The 12,807-nt window shown below is 31.2% G+C and overlaps 1 protein-coding gene across 1 annotated transcript in view; it reads right to left on the bottom strand.

Annotated features, from left to right (window-relative positions):
• tfc (triforce) overlaps positions 1–12,807 on the bottom strand; it is a 136,565-nt gene that overhangs the window by 123,270 nt on the left and 488 nt on the right. The gene's annotated exons all lie outside the window — the stretch shown is intronic.

Below are 12,807 nucleotides of genomic sequence, written 5' to 3'. Positions count from 1 at the left end.
AAAAAATTTTAGAAAATAACCATAAATCCAATAAAGCTTTTTATTTTTAGAAAATCAACCCAATCTAAAAAATTACTTTTAAACTAAATAAAAATGGATTTTGTTTGATCTTTACAGATTATCTAACGATCTTCTAACTAAATCTGTGTCATATTTAAATGAAATTCAAAAAAGTTGTTATAGCTTTTACTAATGTCAATAAGAAAATATATACGAACAAACAAACATACATTTATTAAGACGCAAATAAGCCAAAAAATTAATTTTAATCTGAATATTCTAATTTTTATTATGATTCAGTGAATTATTTAATTATAAAAACCGTTATGTTTTTCTAAATTAAGACAAAAAAACATGGTAGAAAAATGTAGAAGAAATGACATAAGAAAGTAAGTATCTATGTCATTCCCATACAGGTTTTTTACTAAATGATATTCAAAATATAATAAAATTATTAAAATTGACAGATTTGCGCACATACATAAGCTAAGTCATATAATTTATTTCATATTTTTATGTTCTTAATGATTAACATAATCCATACTGGTTGGTATAAATATTTCTTTGAAATAAAATAATAAAATGAAATTATATTGTTTTATTTCACAATCGAGGTTTCAACAATGGATTGATATGAACGGAAGTTTTTTTTTTGGAAAAATTTATGGGAATGTCAAGAATTATTCTGCTTCTCGTGTTAGTAGAATGGACTTATCAAATTTATATACACACATATATGACAATTAATCCGAATTTCATTTGTTTGTACCTGTATAGGAAGCTAAACCAAATAGCGTCTTTCTGACAATAGGCCATTTGTTTTATCTGACATGAGCCTATTCATGATAAATTGACAAACCAAACTAACCTCAAAAAAACCGAGTGCTGTCAAATCAGTTGTCACAGAAAACAGTGCTACCAATTTAAAGTTCTAAGAATCTAAAAATTAATGAATCAAACTATATTATACAAATTCTTCTACTTAATACATAAACTCAAATGAATACCACTATTAAATTAGAATTAAATGTTTTGTAATCACTACTTTATAATTTTCCTTTCAAATGTTTCAAACACTATATTTAAATTTTTAATTTGATTGATTATTGTTTTATGTTAATACAACATTTCAAACGCTTTTTGTTTGTAAATTTCAATACAAAGAAATAATCATAGTTTATAATTCGGACACACGCTCAATTTCTTTATTAAAATGTTATTCACCCTTTTAGGCTTTTGATTTGTTTTATTAATAAAACTACAAGTGTTCTTACAAATATTTTAAAATTTATCTTATTCTAAAATGTATCTATTGTTGAAGAATTATTAACATTTCAGTTTTATTAATCTTCAGAAGTCAGACAAAAGTTTGGCCTTTATTGACCTTTTGACAGTACACAGTGGTATGATATGAGTAGCTTAATAATTGTTAATAAGCGTAGAACCAATAGCTTGTTTTGGCTTCATCTAATCAATTTTAATTGGCAGTAGATTTCATTGTTTTGAAATTCTTCAATTCTGCGGAAACTAATCTGAAAGCTTGGTTTTTTAATTTTTGATAGCTTTTGACACGGAAGACAAAGATCGCCCAGGCCAGCCAAAACAGTATGAAAACCAAGAATTGGAGATATTACTCCATGAATTGAGCCTGCAAAATCATTGGCAGCTACTCAAGCAGCAATTTCAACACGTATGCGAGCAGCAGGATTCATCCAATATCAGGTAAATTGGGTACCACACGAATTGAAACCGAGATACATTGAAAGACGATTTTGCATGTCCAAAATGATGCTTAAATGTAGGGTTTTTAATTTCCCCATCTTTTTGATTCCCGGGAAACGGGAAATTGTTTTTGTAAATTCCCGGGTTCCCGGCTATTCCCGAAATATATAATGATATGGTAAATTAGAAATTTCATACAAAAACTGAGTGCTATAATCATCGAATTAATTCTTGTAATTCAATTTGAGCCTTATTCACTGAAATCTTAATTCGTAATTAAAAAATTTCAGACTTTCATTTTATAAATTCCCATTGCTTTTTCTGTAAATTAATTAATTCATAACAGAATTCATCCTGTGAATTGTTTTGTTAATTGTAATCTACTACAAATTGAATTAAATTTTTTTTCTTCATTAAGTTTTGTTTAGCTGTTAATCATTTACAAAATTAATTGAAAAAAAATCGACTTAAACCTTTTTGTGATAGATTTGAATTGAACACAAATTTAATCATTCAATAAATTTTTTAAACTATTTTATAACGGATTTGAATAAAAGAAATTTATAATAATTCAATAAGGAATCAATTCTACAAATAACAAGTAAGAGAGCTATATTCGGCTGTTTTGAAACATTAATTTTTTTTTTCATGTTTTAAAATTTTTTAAAAAAATTTTTTTTTTCCAAATTGTTTTTTCATTTTTTTAAAAAAAAAGGTTTTTCAAAATTTTTTTTTTTAAATTTCTTAATTAATTTTTGGGAAAAGAATTTATGACAAAAAAAAATTTTTATTAAAAAAAAATTCGGGTTAAAAAATATTTTTTTCCGATTTTGACCCATTGCATGTCGAACTTACTATGGTCTTTAGAGTGACAATCAGTTGTATGGAAAAAAATTTTTGTTAAAATTTTGAAGAGTGCCGGGTGGAATATTGTGACACTAGGCCTAAATGTTAAGTGCTGAAAATTTGAGCCAAATCGGGCAACGATTTCTGGACGCGCATCGAGGTCAAAGTTCAGATATATGCAAAATTTTACTGTTAATATGGAATAAATAGGTGAAACTCGTTAACTTTCTGCATCGTTTTCTAGAAATATGTAGATTTATTTATATTAATGAATATTACATTAAAAAAAAGTTTTGGAAATTAACCCTGTATCTCCTTTGGTTCAAAATGACCCAAAAACTGTATTATCGCCAAAATTAGAGAAAAATGCAAATTTTTCAGTTTTTGAAAAAATGTTGCTACTAAATAAATACTTTTGCGATTGAATGCAAAAGAATCAAAATATGTACGTAATTATCGTTGTAATGAGATATAAATGACAAAATTTGATTAAAAAATGTTAAAGTTATTACAAATTCGCCAGACCATTACCGTGTTTCAGGCCAATTGAACAAAAAATTTAGAAAAAAAATTTAGATATTTCGAGAAAAATTAAAATAATATTTTCCTCCAGTTTCATGAAAATCGGCCCAAAAATATGTAACATTTCGCTATCTTTTCATTAGAAATTCCAAATATTGAAAAATTTGACCTTTGACCTTCACGATTCAAAGGTAATAGTTTTCCGATTTTAGTAAAACTTTCAGAACATATTTAAAATTATAAGGACTATAATATTATGAATATGTTTTACTTAAAATTTATAACAGTAAGGAAATTGGACTCATTCGCCTAAATATGGACAAAAAATTTGTTTTTCTTGAAAATCACAAAATTTAAATCGTAGGTACGGAAAAACTGTAAGAGGTATTGACATAATTTTTTCATATTTTTATTCCCTATTTTGATCTCAATAAACCCCAATGTGATGATCGAAAAAATCTGAAATTTGTTTAACAAAATTTTTAAAAATTTGAAAATGGAGTTTTGAAACAGCCGTTAAAAAAATTATTTTTTTTGGCCATACCTGCGAATAGGTTAACGGTATCCTACGAAGACAAAAACTTATATACAAGTAAATACGGACATATTTTAAGTAAAAATGAGCTTTTATTTTAATTTTTCTCGAAATATATTAATTTTTTTCCTAAATTTTTTGTTCAAGTGGCCTGAAACACGTTAATGGTCTGGCGAATTTGTAATAACTTTAACATTTTTTAACCAAATTTTGTCACTTATATCTCATTACAACGATAATTACGTACACATTTCAATTCTTTTGCATTCAATTGCAAAAGTATTTATTTAGTAGCAAAATTTTTAAAATATCTGAAAAATTTGCATTTTTTCCGAATTTTGGCGATAATACAGTTTTTGGGTCATTTTGACACAAAGGAGATGCAGGGTTAACTTCCAACAAAAATTTTTTAATGTAATATTCATTAATATAAATAAATCTATACATTTCTAGAAAACAATGCAGAAATTTAACGAGTTTCACCTATTTATCCCATATAAATAGTATAATTTTGCATATATCTGAACTTTGACCTCCATGCGCGTCCAGAAATCGTTGCCCGATTTGGCTCAAATTTTCAGCACTTAACATTTAGGCCTAGTGTCACAATATTCCACCCGGCACTCTTTGAAATCTAAAAAAAAAAAATCGGCTGTCACTCTAATGGTCTTATATACGTTTGAAATATATATCATTAGATATCCATATTGTCTATATTAATGACTTAGTAATCCAGATATAGGTCAAAAATCGAGGTTGTCCTAGTTTTTTCCTTATATCTCAGCCATTTCTGAACCGATTTTCTCGATTTTAAATAGCGACCGAGCCGGAAGAATTTCGGAGATATTGATGTATGAATCGTGTATGTAAGTTATTTGGAGGCTTCGGAAAGTTGATTTCAACGCACAGACGGACAGACGGACATGGCTATATCGATTCCGCTATCTATAACGATCCAGAATATATATACTTTATGGGGTCGCAAATGAAAAATGTGGAAATTACAAACGGAATGACAAACTATATACCCTTGCCACTCATGGTGAAGGGTATAATAAATTCTCAAAGGAATGAATGCCATTTATAGGCATTATACGTATTTTTGATGTTTTTTTTATCGACGCATGACAAAAGTGTGTTAATAGGAAATGTTTATTGGTAGTAGGATCTAAATTTAGATGTCCCCGAATGCAGTAATTCGATTCTAATTCCACTTTTATATATTTTGAATACCAATTTAAATAAAATCAACCAAAAATATGTTCTTAATATCTATAAAATTTTTCATATTAAAAGTTTTTCCGTGCGTTACATCCATACAGTTTATGAAAAAATTAATTTTACGTACAGCTTTTTAATCCTATACCATGACCGATAAGTGTATTTCCAGAATTTTCACTTTTTTTTGGTGAAAAATAACGTTCTAACTTGTTTTCTTTGTAGTTTTGTCAGTTGTTAATTCCCGGGATTCCCGACTATAAATCCCGGGAATCGGGTAATTAAAAATTGGCAAAATTCCCGGGAAATGTGTACCGGGAAGCCCCGGGATGCTTTTTGAATCGAATAATTACTTGCGAAGAAAAATGGATCCATTAAAGAAGTGGCCACTTAAAATCCGTACGGATTAAAGCGAGTATAACTTTTAAATGAAACAACGTATGTTAACATTTTATAAATGCAATTAAAGGTAATTTATTAAGCTTTAAAGCCAATATAACTGTAGGTTTATTTGTTTTTATTGCAAATAAATATTCTGGCTTTTTCTTATGCCTCCCATTAATAGCTGCTCAACTTTTCTTCCATCTTCTACCGTTATTCCAGCATATTTATTCCACTTTGTTCTCATCAAAATCTGGTTATTTACTGTACCTGCACTCTTTTTCACTTTACGTTTAACAATTTCCGAATATATCTCGATTGGACAAAGATTTGGGCAATTTGTTTAATTGATGTGTTTTGGTATAACATCAATATTATTCTCATTATATCATTTCAAAGTTGTATTTGAGTAATGACAACTTGGATAAAACTTTGTATCAGATGTGTGATGTCTTATAAATGACAGCAATCGCTTTTCCAAACTCTCTTTTTATACCCTTCAGCTTCGTGAGAAGGGTATATATAAGTTTGTCATTCCGTTTGTAATTTCTACATTTTTCATTTCCGACCCTATAAAGTATATATATTCTGGATCCTTATAGATAGCGGAGTCGATTAAGCCATGTCCGTCTGTCTGTCTGTCTGTCTGTCTGTCTGTCTGTCTGTCTGTCTGTCTGTCTGTCTGTCTGTCTGTCTGTCTGTCTGTCTGTCTGTCTGTCTGTCTGTCTGTCTGTCTGTCTGTCTGTCTGTCTGTCTGTCTGTCTGTCTGTCTGTCTGTCTGTCTGTCTGTCTGTCTGTCTGTCTGTCTGTCTGTCTGTCTGTCTGTCTGTCTGTCTGTCTGTCTGTCTGTCTGTCTGTCTGTCTGTCTGTCTGTCTGTCTGTCTGTCTGTCTGTCTGTCTGTCTGTCTGTCTGTCTGTCTGTCTGTCTGTCTGTCTGTCTGTCTGTCTGTCTGTCTGTCTGTCTGTCTGTCTGTCTGTCTGTCTGTCTGTCTGTCTGTCTGTCTGTCTGTCTGTCTGTCTGTCTGTCTGTCTGTCTGTCTGTCTGTCTGTCTGTCTGTCTGTCTGTCTGTCTGTCTGTCTGTCTGTCTGTCTGTCTGTCTGTCTGTCTGTCTGTCTGTCTGTCTGTCTGTCTGTCTGTCTGTCTGTCTGTCTGTCTGTCTGTCTGTCTGTCTGTCTGTCTGTCTGTCTGTCTGTCTGTCTGTCTGTCTGTCTGTCTGTCTGTCTGTCTGTCTGTCTGTCTGTCTGTCTGTCTGTCTGTCTGTCTGTCTGTCTGTCTGTCTGTCTGTCTGTCTGTCTGTCTGTCTGTCTGTCTGTCTGTCTGTCTGTCTGTCTGTCTGTCTGTCTGTCTGTCTGTCTGTCTGTCTGTCTGTCTGTCTGTCTGTCTGTCTGTCTGTCTGTCTGTCTGTCTGTCTGTCTGTCTGTCTGTCTGTCTGTCTGTCTGTCTGTCTGTCTGTCTGTCTGTCTGTCTGTCTGTCTGTCTGTCTGTCTGTCTGTCTGTCTGTCTGTCTGTCTGTCTGTCTGTCTGTCTGTCTGTCTGTCTGTCTGTCTGTCTGTCTGTCTGTCTGTCTGTCTGTCTGTCTGTCTGTCTGTCTGTCTGTCTGTCTGTCTGTCTGTCTGTCTGTCTGTCTGTCTGTCTGTCTGTCTGTCTGTCTGTCTGTCTGTCTGTCTGTCTGTCTGTCTGTCTGTCTGTCTGTCTGTCTGTCTGTCTGTCTGTCTGTCTGTCTGTCTGTCTGTCTGTCTGTCTGTCTGTCTGTCTGTCTGTCTGTCTGTCTGTCTGTCTGTCTGTCTGTCTGTCTGTCTGTCTGTCTGTCTGTCTGTCTGTCTGTCTGTCTGTCTGTCTGTCTGTCTGTCTGTCTGTCTGTCTGTCTGTCTGTCTGTCTGTCTGTCTGTCTGTCTGTCTGTCTGTCTGTCTGTCTGTCTGTCTGTCTGTCTGTCTGTCTGTCTGTCTGTCTGTCTGTCTGTCTGTCTGTCTGTCTGTCTGTCTGTCTGTCTGTCTGTCTGTCTGTCTGTCTGTATGTCTGTCTGTCTGTCTGTCTGTCTGTCTGTCTGTCTGTCTGTCTGTCTGTCTGTCTGTCTGTCTGTCTGTATGTCTGTCTGTCTGTCTGTCTGTCTGTCTGTCTGTCTGTCTGTCTGTCTGTCTGTCTGTCTGTCTGTCTGTCTGTCTGTCTGTCTGTCTGTCTGTCTGTCTGTCTGTCTGTCTGTCTGTCTGTCTGTCTGTCTGTCTGTCTGTCTGTCTGTCTGTCTGTCTGTCTGTCTGTCTGTCTGTCTGTCTGTCTGTCTGTCTGTCTGTCTGTCTGTCTGTCTGTCTGTCTGTCTGTCTGTCCGTCTGTCTGTCTGTCTGTTGAAATCAGTTTTCTGAAGACCCCAGATATCTTCGGGATCCAAATCTTCAATAATTCGGTCAGACATGCTTTCGAGAATTTTGCTATTTAAAATCAGCAAAATCGGTCCACAAATGGCTGAGATATGAGGAAAAAACCAAGACAACCTCTATTTTTGACCTATTTTTTACCTATATCTGGATTACTAAGACATTAATATAGACAATATGGATATTAGAGTGACAGCCGATTTTTTTTTTTTAGATTTCAAAGAGTGCCGGGTGGAATATTGTGACACTAGGCCTAAATGTTAAGTGCTGAAAATTTGAGCCAAATCGGACAACGATTTCTGGACGCGCATCGAGGTCAAAGTTCAGATATATGCAAAATTATACTATTTATATGGGATAAATAGGTGAAACTCGTTAAATTTCTGCATTGTTTTCTAGAAATGTATAGATTTATTTATATTAATGAATATTACATTAAAAAATTTGTTTTGAAGTTAACCCTGCATCTCCTTTGTGTCAAAATGACCCAAAAACTGTATTATCGCCAAAATTCGGAAAAAATTCAAATTTTCCAGATATTTTAAAAATTTTGCTAATAAATAAATACTTTTGCAATTGAATGCAAAAGAATCGAAATGTGTACGTAATTATCGTTGTAATGAGATATAAGTTACAAAATTTGGTTAAAAAATGTTAAAGTTATTACAAATTCGCCAGACCATTAACGTGTTTCAGGCCACTTGAACAAAAAATTTAGGAAAAAAAATTATATATTTCGAGAAAAATTAAAATAAAAGCTCATTTTTACTTAAAATATGTCCATATTTACTTGTATATAAGTTTTTGTCTTCGTAGGAACCGTTAACCTATTCGCAGGTATGGCCAAAAAAAATAATTTTTTTTAACGGCTGTTTCAAAACTCCATTTTCAAATTTTTAAAAATTTTGTTAAACAAATTTCAGTTTTTTTCGATCATCACATTGGGGTTTATTGAGATCAAAATAGGGAATAAAAATATGAAAAAATTATGTCAATACCTCTTACAGTTTTTCCGTACCTGCGATTGAAATTTTGCGTTTTTCAAGAAAAACTAATTTTTTGTCCATATTTAGGCGAATGAGTCCAATTTCCTTACTGTTATAAATTTTAAGTAAATCCTATTCATAATAGTATAGTCCTTGTAATTTTAAATATGTTCTGAAAGTTTTACTGAAATCGGAAAACGATAACCTTTGAATCGTGAAGGTCAAAGGTCAAATTTTTCAATATTTGGAATTTCTTATGAAAAGATAGCGAAATGTTACATATTTTTGGGCCGATTTTCATGAAACTTGAGGAAAATATATATTGGGGTCTAGCATTTACAACAACATTGCAAAAATGAATTTTAACCTTTAAGAGGACTTGGGGTCAAAATGGTTGTGTTTTTCTTGATTTTAAAAGTTGAGAATAATTTGGACCCCAAGTGCTGCTAAGGGTTAATTTCCATTTTTGTGCTGTTATTTTAAATTCTGGACTTTATGTTATATTTTCCTCAAGTTTCATGAAAATCGGCCCAAAAATATGTAACATTTCGCTATCTTTTCATTAGAAATTCCAAATATTGAAAAATTTGACCTTTGACCTTCACGATTCAAAGGTAATCGTTTTCCGATTTTAGTAAAACTTTCAGAACATATTTAAAATTACAAGGACTATACTATTATGAATAGGTTTTACTTAAAATTTATAACAGTAAGGAAATTGGACTCATTCGCCTAAATATGGACAAAAAATTAGTTTTTCTTGAAAAACGCAAAATTTCAATCGCAGGTACGGAAAAACTGTAAGAGGTATTGACATAATTTTTTCATATTTTTATTCCCTATTTTGATCTCAATAAACCCCAATGTGATGATCGAATAAATCTGAAATTTGTTTAACAAAATTTTTAAAAATTTGAAAATGGAGTTTTGAAACAGCCGTTAAAAAAAATTATTTTTTTTGGCCATACCTGCGAATAGGTTAACGGTATCCTACGAAGACAAAAACTTATATACAAGTAAATATGGACATATTTTAAGTAAAAATGAGCTTTTATTTTAATTTTTCTCGAAATATATTAATTTTTTTCCCTAAATTTTTTGTTCAAGTGGCCTGAAACACGTTAATGGTCTGGCGAATTTGTAATAACTTTAACATTTTTTAACCAAATTTTGTCACTTATATCTCATTACAACGATAATTACGTACACATTTCGATTCTTTTGCATTCAATTGCAAAAGTATTTATTTATTAGCAAAATTTTTAAAATATCTGGAAAATTTGCATTTTTTCCGAATTTTGGCGATAATACAGTTTTTGGGTCATTTTGACACAAAGGAGATGCAGGGTTAACTTCAAAACAAATTTTTTAATGTAATATTCATTAATATAAATAAATCTATACATTTCTAGAAAACAATGCAGAAATTTAACGAGTTTCACCTATTTATCCCATATAAATAGTATAATTTTGCATATATCTGAACTTTGACCTCGATGCGCGTCCAGAAATCGTTGTCCGATTTGGCTCAAATTTTCAGCACTTAACATTTAGGCCTAGTGTCACAATATTCCACCCGGCACTCTTCAAAATTTTAACAAAAATTTTTTTCCATACAACTGATTGTCACTCTAATGGATATCTAATGATAGATATTTCAAAGACATTTGCAACGACGTATATAAGACCATAGTAAGTTGGACCTACAATGGGTCAAAATCGGGAAAAAAAAATTTTGAACCCGAATTTTTTTTTAAAAAAAAAAAAAAATTTAAAAAACAAAAAAAAAATTTTTTAAATTTAAAAAAAAAAAATTTTTAAATTTAAAAAAAAAAAATTTTAAAATTTAAAAAAAAAAATTTAAATTTAAAAAAAAACAAATTTTAAAAATTTTAAAATTTAAAAAAAAAAAATTTTAAATTTAAAAAAAAAAAAATAATTAAATTTAAAATAACAATCGAAAAATTTTTTTTTTCAAAAAATTCAAAAAACAACTGGAAAAAAAATTAAATTTTGTTTACCTAAAAATATTTAAAATTTTGAAGTATAATTTGGGGAAGGGTATATAAGATTCGGCACAGCCGAATATAGCACTCTTACTTGTTATATATAAGTAGTTCATCGCCCCTGTTTCGCCCGGTAGCATTTACTAATGTTAGTTCTTCAAGTTTCTCCAACCCACGCACACCAGTCTGTTCTTATTTATTTGCAAATAAAATATCTAAATTTGTACTGCATACTTTAGGGAACTTTTTTATTACAGTTGACTGGACTCACTTGCCAAATTAATATTTTTGTTCAATTTTACGTATTCATATTTAAAGGCCACACAACGTCGAGCTGCCGAAACGTAAAATTTTTGATCTGATACCTGCCGAAAATGAGATTTTGGCTATCTTATAATCCGACTAGATATTTCTAGATATTTGTGCACAATGTTTTCTTTAGCTTCTTTTTCCATTGTGTCTACACCGTTTAAAACTAAACATAATGACTTCCAATTCACTGTAGAATAATGGTAGATTAGAGATAAGAGATCGTACGTGAAGCCGAGTAAAGTATTTCCTTATTCCGTATATCATTCTTAACATTCCCTTTAGCATTGTCCAAATTGGCTAAACATTTTTAGGCCCTGTTGTATAATAATCTGAACTGTAATATGAAATATGTAACCGTAGTGTACAGGTACAGGATCCCAGCACAGACTAGTCATGATTGAATATTACCGTTTCATGTCTGGACGCATATTTTGAGAGCTTTTCGGCCAGTTGCGTTCGGTACAGGTTCCATATGATGGTCTGTATTTTGGTCCCACCAAATACAGAGCATTACCCTAGCGCCATGGATATTTGGCTTTGGTGTCGATTCGGCTGGTTGACCGTGCTTCACATACGATCTCTTATGCTTCGGGTTATTGTAATGTAGCTCCAAATTATTCCAAAGGTGTGGTTGAGTTTTACAACAATCTTCCTGAAGTAACGCCTTCAATTCTTTGTCTTCCTACTTTTTTGGCTGGGCACGTTAAAACCGTTCGAACACATTCACCATTAGATTTGGTGAGCAATCGGTGTGCATCAGCGTCACTTTTTTCAAATTAGAAAAGTAAAGCAAAACTTCCCACATGTTAGTGAAAATAAATGACAGATATGTACCCTTCAAAATGACATAAGTTATTGAAAACAAAAGCCGCGTTCAAAAAGTATGCTATCTATTGTAAATCCCGCATTTTTAAATTATTCACCCAATATTTTGTTCAATATTGTTGCCACACTTGAAACTACACCACTTCAGAAGTTTTTAATTTTCATTTCAGAAGTTTCTAATTCTATTTTAGAAAATTCCTATTGAATTTTCGAAATTTTGAATTATATTTTAGAATTTTCTAATTATATTTCAGAATTATCAATGAATCTGAAGCAGATTTGATTATATTCGTTCTAGAACTGGTGATTTTGGAACAAGTTCTAAAAATGTTTCTGAGTAAAAGAATTGTTTCATAATTGAATTCAGATTTAAGTATATTTCTTTTCAATGAAAGAAATTTATTCTCGGTCACACCTACTTTTGGTTGGGCGGGGCTATTAAGTTTCATAATATTTTGAACATAAAAGCCCGAAAAACCAACAAAAAAAATTCGTTATTTGACTCAGAATCAAAAATTCTAATAACTGTGAAATTTTGGACGTGATAGGAAATATTACTAAACCCGACATAAGTTGTTTTAATTTTTTTTAGTGTGAATTTATTTTTTTAACAAATATATTTCATTACTTTTAATTTACAAATACAGCTTTCAAAGAAAGAAATTTAATTTAAATTCCTGTATGTAGACTTTATTGGGCTACTGTATGTATGTAAATTCCAAACCAATTCAAATTTGAAAAACTTATATTCTTTTTGTTGTCCAATGTACAATGAAAAACATTGAAAATAATTAAAATTATTAGCTAGTAATCACAATTATAATCGTTTTAAACTAATTATTATCTAAAATCCAACGTAAAACTCTTTAGCTTTATGTATTTTTTGAAAAATCATTATTTTTGTGGTGCGTTAATGGCAACTTAATGGATTTTGGACCGGCAAATGCAGCATCAAAGAAGATCTCTGCGGCTAAAAATGACAACATAAGGTCAAATGGAATTTAATAACTTAATTCTTTAATATTTTTTTTATTTTTTGTTTACAAAACACAACAACTAAGTAACATTTTTGTAATTAATATC

This window comes from Calliphora vicina, chromosome 3 (assembly GCF_958450345.1).
Source record: "Calliphora vicina chromosome 3, idCalVici1.1, whole genome shotgun sequence".
Taxonomy (NCBI): domain Eukaryota; kingdom Metazoa; phylum Arthropoda; class Insecta; order Diptera; family Calliphoridae; genus Calliphora; species Calliphora vicina.
Note: the sequence above shows the minus strand (reverse complement) of the source record. Positions and strands in the feature narration are given on the sequence as shown.